This window comes from Myotis lucifugus, unplaced genomic scaffold (assembly GCF_000147115.1).
Source record: "Myotis lucifugus unplaced genomic scaffold, Myoluc2.0 scaffold_15, whole genome shotgun sequence".
Classification (NCBI taxonomy): Eukaryota; Metazoa; Chordata; class Mammalia; order Chiroptera; family Vespertilionidae; genus Myotis; species Myotis lucifugus.
In genome coordinates, this window is record NW_005871063.1 from 8,600,325 (window position 1) to 8,609,805 (window position 9,481).

Consider the following 9,481-nt stretch of genomic DNA (forward strand, 5'->3'; position numbering starts at 1 on the left):
TTCTGAACCTCTTTTCTATATGGTTTGAATTGTGGCCAATACCTCTTAAAATAAAACATCTTGTCAGTTTAAATGCGTCTGTCCTGGGTTTGGTTAATTTTTTTTAAGTTTCTCAAGACAGTATCCTAAGGCTGGTGCAAAGGATAATCACAGAAAAAAAGTTCAGTTAATTAATTTCCATCTATTGTGTATGTGAAAAACATTGAAAATGGTTTAGGATTCCTGTTACTGCTAGACAAAGGGTTGAAGATAATTTTCTAGCTATTTGTATTTTGCAGATACTAAAACAGATACATGTACTGTGTGCTTTCCACATCCCAGGCACTGAGAGTCCTTTTATGTATATTAGCTCATCTCTACGCCATGAGATATGTGCTATTATTTGTTTCCACACAAAACAAAGTCACATTTAAGAAACCTATCCAACTGAAAAATGACAAGAAAAGGATTCTAATCTCCTCAGCTTGGCTTTATGGTTTCTATGCGCTTAGCCACTATGTCACATGATGTTTATTGAATTTTCCTTCTGTTGGCTGGTGTTTACCTAAGTTTTTCCAGGTTCAGTTGTTAGAAGGCAAACAATTTTCTTTATTGATTGATTTCAGAGAGAGAAGGGATAGCGAGAGAGAGAAAAAGAGAGAAATATAAGTTTGTTGTTCCACTTATTTATGCATTTGCTACTTGATTCTTGTATATGTGCCCTGACCAGGGATTGAACCCACAACCTTGCCATATCTGGATGATGCTCTAACCAACTGAGCTACCCAACCAGAGCTAGAAGACAAACAATTTAAAACAAAAATAGATAGAGTCCATGTAGAAGAAAAGAGTGAGGTAATTTAAGAGATTTTTAATGTTCTGGCGTAAATCAGTAATTTTCCAGAAATCAGATATCTAGGCCAGCTTCCCAAAATGCAATTTAATTTTTCAGAACCATTCTGTTAACGTCCACAAGGCTAGTAGCAATAGGAGATATTATTAGATACTGACAATTAGAGAACATTTAAAATGTATTCATTTTTATGTAAATAATTCAACAAAAATTGGCAATTCAAAGAACTGTGAACCAGATGAATATAAACTACAAATCTTTGATTAAGATTCACAGAACTGTCTGTTTTTAATGAGTCAATTTTGGAAGTGCTTTCTGCAGAACACTAACTCAGGGAGAAAATAGCAGTTCACAAAATAGAGCAAATACGCACTATGAGGCACAAGTTGGAGATAAGTAGGTCATGCTTTCAATACTTGGCAATTTAAGGACCACAGAACAGAAATCTAAAAAGTTCTCTCTAGACATATAATTTATAAACAAATTTCAGCACTTTCTTGAGAAGTCAACTAGCTCTCTCCTATTTTCCTATTTTTTAAAAGAACCCATGATTCCTCTCATAGATTAAATATTTGAAATTGTTAAGCATAAATTATTTCATTTGACTTACATATACATGTCACAAATATGTGTCTTCTGTTGTTTCAGCATTTCAATTGATCTGGTAGTTGTATTTGCTCACCACATATTTAAAGACTCATCAATTAGATGGTATCCAGATGAAAACAGGACAGATAACATTGAAGGGTTTGGAGATGTCATTCTTTGAGAGGTATTTTGGCATAAAAAGAAGATGGGGGCATTCTTGATATAACTATGAATATCTTAAGAAAAAATAAGTTCTGAGTTGCTTCTGCTAGATGTTAAACTGGGCTTCCAAAGTGAGGTGCATCCTGAAGAAAATGATTTATTATGGGACCAAGAATAAGTGAGATAATCCAAGCCCTTCCGTCACATTGAATAAAGGTTTAGAGTATTTTCAAGAGTGGGAAGCGCTAACCCCAAAAATATTCATAAGTGAGTTAATGACCTATGAAACCGTTAACACTCATATCCCTATTTAATATTAGCTATTGTTCAGTCCCTCACTGATTGTCAACTGAAGCATTGACTGTAGTACTGCATAAAATAAATTTTAAATCAATTACAGAGTAAAACTAGCAAACTACTGAACGTCATGTTGGAAAATAGAATTAGATGGAAAGTCATGGACAAATGGTGATACACCTGAGTTAAACAAGTACAAACTGAAGAAAAGAACAATCTACCAAGCTAAACTTCAGGAACAGATAATTTGAATATCAAAGCATTAATAATGATTTTTTGGAAAATTGTCTGTTATCAAACAATTTAAAAGGGATTCTTTGATCAACATAAACTGATGAACAAATACAGATCCAGAGACAAATGGTAGGGGAGGTGGGAAGGTTAGAGATCAACCAAAGGACTTCTATGCATGCATATTAGCATAACCAATGGACAGAGACACTGGGGCGGTAGAGGCTTGCCCTCGAGGGTGGGAATGGCTGTGGGGAGGGGGGAAGGGAAGTCAACTGGGGAAAAAGGAGACATATGTAAAACTTTGGGCAATAAAAAAAATTTTCTTTAAATAAATAAAGGGGATTCTTGCGCCCTGGCTGGTGTGGGTCAGTGGTTAGAGCATCAGCCCTAGAACTGTAGGGTCTCAGGTTTGATTACAGTTAAGGGCACATACCTCGGTTGCAAGTTTTCCACCCTGGTTGGGCAGAATAGGAGGCAATCAATTGATGTGGTTCTCTTACATCAATGTTTCTCTCTCTCTCTTCTCTCCCTCAATCCCCTCCCTTCCACTCTAAAATCAATGGAAAAAATATCCTCCAGTGAGGATTAACCAAAAAAAAAGGATTCTTGTATTTACCGTGCTTCAGGACTCAAACATTGAGAGAAAGGATTAGGTCATACTGTCCCATTATTTGTTTAGAAAAATTATAGTAAGAAAATATCCTAAACTATTATAAATAAGAGAAAATAAATACCTCCATATTTTTTTAAAGATGATATCCTACCAATCTCTGCCACCCCCCACCCCCAATGCCTCCTATAACATTTTGATCCTTATCTCTAAAAGATTTACTTATAGGGGGGTTTTTCTAATACAATTATGTTTTAATACTAAGATGCCACAATCTCTCCATTCTTGTGAACATTTGCCCTGTTCACACATTTGTAGGGAGCATGAAAGAGAAGACAACATACCAAGCATCTCGCACTGGTTCTGCACCACCTTTTAGTCTGTGACCTCCTTGTCTGTCACTGCCATTCACGGTCAAACAGCTTTGGGTCTGAGTTTGGTTAGCCAATGCTCACATCTCCTCAACTGGGTTCAGCATTCTAGCTGATACCCAAAACCATTTTTGAAATATTAAAAAATATATTTAAAAAAGTAAGTTTTACACATTGATAAAAATTTGGGACACATCTAGGAAGGCTTTGAGAACTCAAATTCTACAACATGGCAGTAGAGTATCATTATATTTAATTAATAATGTCACTAATTAGTATTTCTATAATTATAATATAGTATTTTTAAAAGATTTTAATTTTTAATTTTATATTTTTAATATATTTTATTGAATTCATAGAGGAAGGGAGAGGAAGAGAGAGATAGAAACATCAATGATGAGAGAGAATCATTAATTGTCTGCTTCCTGCACATCCCACACTGGGGACTGAGTGTGCAACCGGGCCTGTACCCTAACTGGGAATCGAACCTTAACCTCCTATTTAAACCTAAGGCGATTTCATGCTAATTATTAGTATGTGTCACAACTAGAAGTAGGACCTGCAAATAAATTTTACATTCAAACAAGAATGCCTTCATAATGCTTGATTTTATAATGTCCTCTACCTTGTTTGAAAAGGCAACTTAAAATAATTTATGTCTTAAAGATTTACGATTATTCAATATAATCCATAGATGTTGCTGCTATTCAGAATTCAATACACACACTGGATATCCCATAAATGTTTGACTTAGCATGAGCTGCTAACCCTGCAGCTATCCAGTTTCATGAAAGAAGTCTTCATTTTTAGCTCACAAACACATTTCCTTTCATTTTACTTGGATCTATTATATAATTTTCTGAAAAACTCTAATAATGTGGACTTAATATTTGAAGAATAAAACTTACTTTCTATTTTGTCAACCTTTTAGTTAAAAAAAATCTGAGTTGGGTTTTGATTTTGGAATTTATTCGCTGAGATTAACTTTAAAGTTGGGTGTCTTTCAATAATCATAATCTTTAATTTCCCCTACATTAGTAGATTCTTCAAAGTCTCGACATTTGTTAAATACTCAAATGGAATTCACAAATTGCTTTATCCTATCTAATAAAAGGGTAATATTCAAATTAACTGTCACTCTGTCACAAAGATGGTGGCACCCATAGCCACAAGATGGCAGAGCCCAATCCCCTCAGCCTTGCTGGAGTCTCCCAGTCCTGGGGGGCAGGGGAAGCGGCCACCAAGAGCAGGCAGCATTCCTAGCGGAATGCTTGCTTCATCACCACGGCAACAAGGCAAGCGTTTCGCCCTGGCTGCGGAGGGCCTCTGAGCAGTGGGCGCAGAGCAGCCAGGCTCCACAGAGAGCAGAGAACCACGGGGAGCGGGCCTAAGCCATTAGGGCTCCCGGATTGAAGAGGGCTCCCCTGAGGGCTCTTAGATTGCAGAGAGTACAGGTCAGGCTGAGGGACCCACCCCCCTGTGCATGAATTTCATGCACTGGGCTGCTAGTCTTATAATAAGAAATGACTGCTCTTATCATTTAGATCTTGGCAGGAAAAGACATGGTTAGGTCTATCCAGAGGTAATACTTCCAAGGCTGAGTTCCAATCAAAGCAAAATTGAGGACTAAGGCACTTCTCATAACTTTTCAGCTGATAAGAAATAAGATTATTCTGTAGCAGAGTTGAAAAACAAATAATAGAAATTTATGGACTGGACAGATTATTTGACATTGGGGTTTTTACTTAAATTATCAAAACAATTTCAGGTATGGGATACAGTCTAATTTTGCACCTTGACGTTAAGAAAATAATTTTTCATGTTTCCAAATTAAAATAAGCTGTTTTGCAAATATTACTTCTATTAAATAAAAATTCTTGTTCATATATAAAGATGCTTTACTGGTCAACTACTAGAGATGTTATTGGAGAATTCTTCACTTATGGGAAAATAATGATGTGTTTTTTCTTTGCTCCCTTTGTAAAGGTAAACATTTAAGACAGTGGTAAGAGAAGTATAGAGCAATGACAACCACAATCACATTTTTCACTATTTACTCTTTGTCAGCTCATGTTTTAATCATTATTTGAACTATGAGAAACATTGTATGACTTCTATGAATGCATTTAAATGAGTGATGAGAAATGTATAATTTTCAAACCATTTTAAACAGGGAGTCCTAGTTAAGTAACATGTGGAAGATTACACAGCTGTTAAGTATCAGAGGCAGGATTCTTATCAAATCTTCAGTCGATAATCTTAACCATCATGTTGAATTTTTAGTATCCTTTTGGGGAAAGATTATTTCTTTGACTATCATGTTCTGTTTCACACTGTCATTTAAAACGGTGGTTCTCAACCTTCCTAATGCCGCGACCCTTTAATACAGTTCCTCATGTTGTAGTGACTCCAAACCATAAAATTATTTTCGTTGCTACTTCATAACTGTAATTTTGATACTGTAAACAATATGTAATTACATATGTGTTTTCCGATGGTTTTAGGCGACCCCTGTGAAAGGGTCGTTCGACCCCCAAAGGGCTCACGACCCACAGGTTGAGAACCACTGATTTAAAATATTTTCAAAGACATTTGGGAACAAGTGACTTACTGTACACAATGAGAGGTGTGCATGTCCTGTGCGTGTCTCTAATGAAGGCTTGTAAACACTGTGCCCAAGTGCATTTATGGAACAGTTTACACAATCTCCTCTAACAAGAAGATGGCTCTTTTAAGGTAAAGAGGAGCCCTATAAATGCTTCTGCTGTATCTTCCATCAAAATATTACTTATCTGTCTCTCACATACACACACTTCTATATATGTTTATATGTCCACACAACACACAATTTAGTGTTACATTCAAAATATAGGGTTCACAGAAGAAACTAAAATGAGAAAGTAAGAGGTGAAATTTAGCACAAGATAATTTAAATGCACTAGAGCAGGACAGAAAAGGGGGGAAATTAGCTGCCGGTTAATATTTGTTGATAATTCCTAAGGCAACATTCTAAGTGCTTTATATGTATTAAATCATTCAATCCTCACAGCAATGCTTTGAAGAACGTATAAATAGTATGTCACTTTATCAATAAAGAGACTGAGCCTCATTGAGGATAACTACCACTACTACATCCAAAATCATGTGGCTAGGAAATGGTGAAGCCACGATTTGCATGCAGTCTGTCTGGTTCTGGTATCCACATTTTTCACTATTAATGGACTAGTTTTTCTGTTTATTTGCTTGTTTTATTTTTTTTAAATCAAGAGTGCAACATCCTTCCAACATATAGCAATATGAAATTGCTAGTGTGTGTGATTAAAGCACTATTATGTCAATAACAATTGATATATGCTCGTAGAACACTGTCTTTGATTTATGATAAACCAACAATAACGATTACAAGCTCGTGATCATGTAATTTTAGAACCAAATATAACTCTGGATTCTTGAACTGTTATGGAAGATAACCCAGTTTCAATCATTCTTTAAACATATTATGACATATTAAGTCACAATGTTTAAAATATTCACAGATGTCCCAGACTCCTATACTTAATGTATCTGATTTGAATCACCCAATTAAATGCTTAAGTCCCACAATTTCAGCCTGGTAGTCTAATGCACAATATCAAATATACCTAAAGACACAATAGCAAATGGGATAAGTTTACTTCATGATGCATTTTATTACCAATTTCAGGAACTGACATAATGAACCACCATCCACCTTTTACTTAATGACCCAAATCTTCCCTCAAGTACTCCCAATAATGTTAAAATCACTACACATTAAACAGATGAAAATCCCTGTGAAACAAGTGAATGTATTTTATATTTGTCTCTAATAGTAGCTTTCATTGTTATGTACCTACTTTCACATCAAGTCTGTCACATGATTGGTTAAATTAAGGAAATCATTTTTTTACCCAATGCAAAAGTTGATTTACATTACATCATGGTGACTGGAGAAGGAAAATTTTAATTAAAGATTGACAAGTAGACAAATGCTTATAAAATTATAGAAACTCTCAAAAGCTTCTAAGGAAAACAGGATGCTAAGTTTATTCACTGTTTTATGTAAAAATGTATTGATTTTAATAACACTATTAACACAATCATTTCTCTTATAAATAATAAGAATCATTTTGTACATTAACAAGTTTAAGATCCTCTTTAAGTAATTAGTTTAAATATAACCTAATCTGAATTTAAAATATTTTCTTACTAAATATACAGGGTATCCCCCCAAAATGTATATACACATGAAAACTGATAGCTCAATTTTGAAAAACAAATATATTTTAATAAACACTATCTTTATCATTATTCAAAATGTGTGTATACATTTTTGGCACACCCTATATTTTAACTCATCCACAATCTATTAATTCTTTCCAAATGTATTGCCAATTTTTCCTTAACATTTATTAAACAAACAATCCCTGCACAGCTGGTGTGGCTCAGTGGTTGAGTATTGACCTATGAAACAGGAGGTCATGGTTCAATTCCCAGTCAGGGCACCTGCCCAGGTTGCAATTAATGATTCTCATCAAAGGTGGAGAACTCTTGGCTCAAATTATTAACATCAACCATAAAAGGGGCATCAAATCCCCAATCCTTCAAAATCCCATGAATTTATGCATATTCATAATCTAATCAGAGAAAATTTAATGTTTTACTGAACTTTAGATGTATTTACATGTATATATTATAGCAATTATAAATAAAATGTAAGATAATTTCTAACCATGGCCTACTAATGATAAAATAACATAAATATTCAACAAAATGATAAAAATTCATCACAGGTACTAGTGATTCGAGGCAAATTCCAGTGAAATCGGAATGACAGGGCACATGATAAGGCTGAGGCAGGGGTGGGCAAACTTTTTGACTCGAGGGCCACAATGGGTTCTTAAACTGGACCGGAGGGCCGGAACAAAAGCATGGATGGAGTGTTTGTGTGAACTAATATAAATTCAAAGTAAACATCATTTACATAAAAAGGGTACGGTCTTTTTTTTTTCAGTTTTATTCATTTGATTCAAGGCAAATTCCAGTGATCAGGCCGTAGTTTGCCCACGGCTGGGCTGAGGAGTGGTTCAGGTGAGCCCAACTTAAATGGAGGCACTTATCCAGGCAGCCTGAGACACAGTGAACCAAATTAGAAATTACAAAGCTATTTTCCCATACCTCAACAAGACTTTGAAATTATTCATTTTTTAAAATCTCAGCCTGGCCTGGCCGGTGTGGCTCAGTGGTTGAATGTCAACCTATGAACCAGGAGGCCATGGTTCAATTCCCAGTCAGGGTACATGCCTGGGTTGCGGGCATGATCCCCAGTGGGGAGCATGCAGGAGGCACCTGATTATCTCTCTCATCATTGATGTTTCTCTCTCTCTCTCCCTTCCTAAAATAAAATAAAACAAAATAAAGTCTAAGCCTGCACAAACACACAGTGAATTTAGCATGTGTGGTATGACATACTCATGTTTAGACACAAAAATATTTCAACTAAATGATATTCCAAATACAACTCCAGATAAAGTAATCACTACCCCACCCTGTTTAAACCTAGGTTTTACTACTTTTGTGCCTCAGATGGAAAACAAAAGACTGAAGAAAAATCTTTGTCAGAAAAATAAAATATTCAGGAGTTTATAAATTCAAATGACTACTTACCCAGCCTCTAGTACAGAAGGATTCAAGGGTTACCTGAGGGGGAGGGAAGAAGATCATGATCAGAATCACCTGGAAACACCCTATCCCCCTCTCCACCTGACCTACCTAAAGCTGTTGGGTGGGAAAGCTAATTATGCTTATATAGTGTGGAAATAGCTATACAGCATATCCCCAACAATCAAAAAACTGACTCTCTGTCTTTCAAAACTGAGGAAAATGGCTCCAAAGTGATTTGTTTTAGATCATACAGTTAGTCAGCAAAGCTCCAACAAAATCTTCAGACTCCTTTTACTCTATTGCACATGAAACCAAAGTTGTGTCAAAGTGGCTTGGCTTGCGAGTTTGGCATTAAATTTGTTTTATATTCCTGAAAAGTTTCCTCATCTCCAACTGACACACTCCTCCCTCCTGATGATCTTCTTCCAAATAGGTTACATGCACAGAACTATTCAAAAGTGGGGTGTGTTTTTTTCAATAAAATATGCACAGAGCCAGGGTTTTGTATAACCCAATTAGTGAACTTAACCTTAACTTTCTTTTCATATAAAATAAATGTTACCTCTAGAAGTAGACAAGAAAGAGATGATGGAAACTTACTTTTAAAATGTTGAAATGACTTATCCTGCCATTTTGTTAACAGCCCTGTCTCAGCTGAATCTGAATGAATCCATTAACTAGGTCTGCTCGTCTCATGAGAACCCT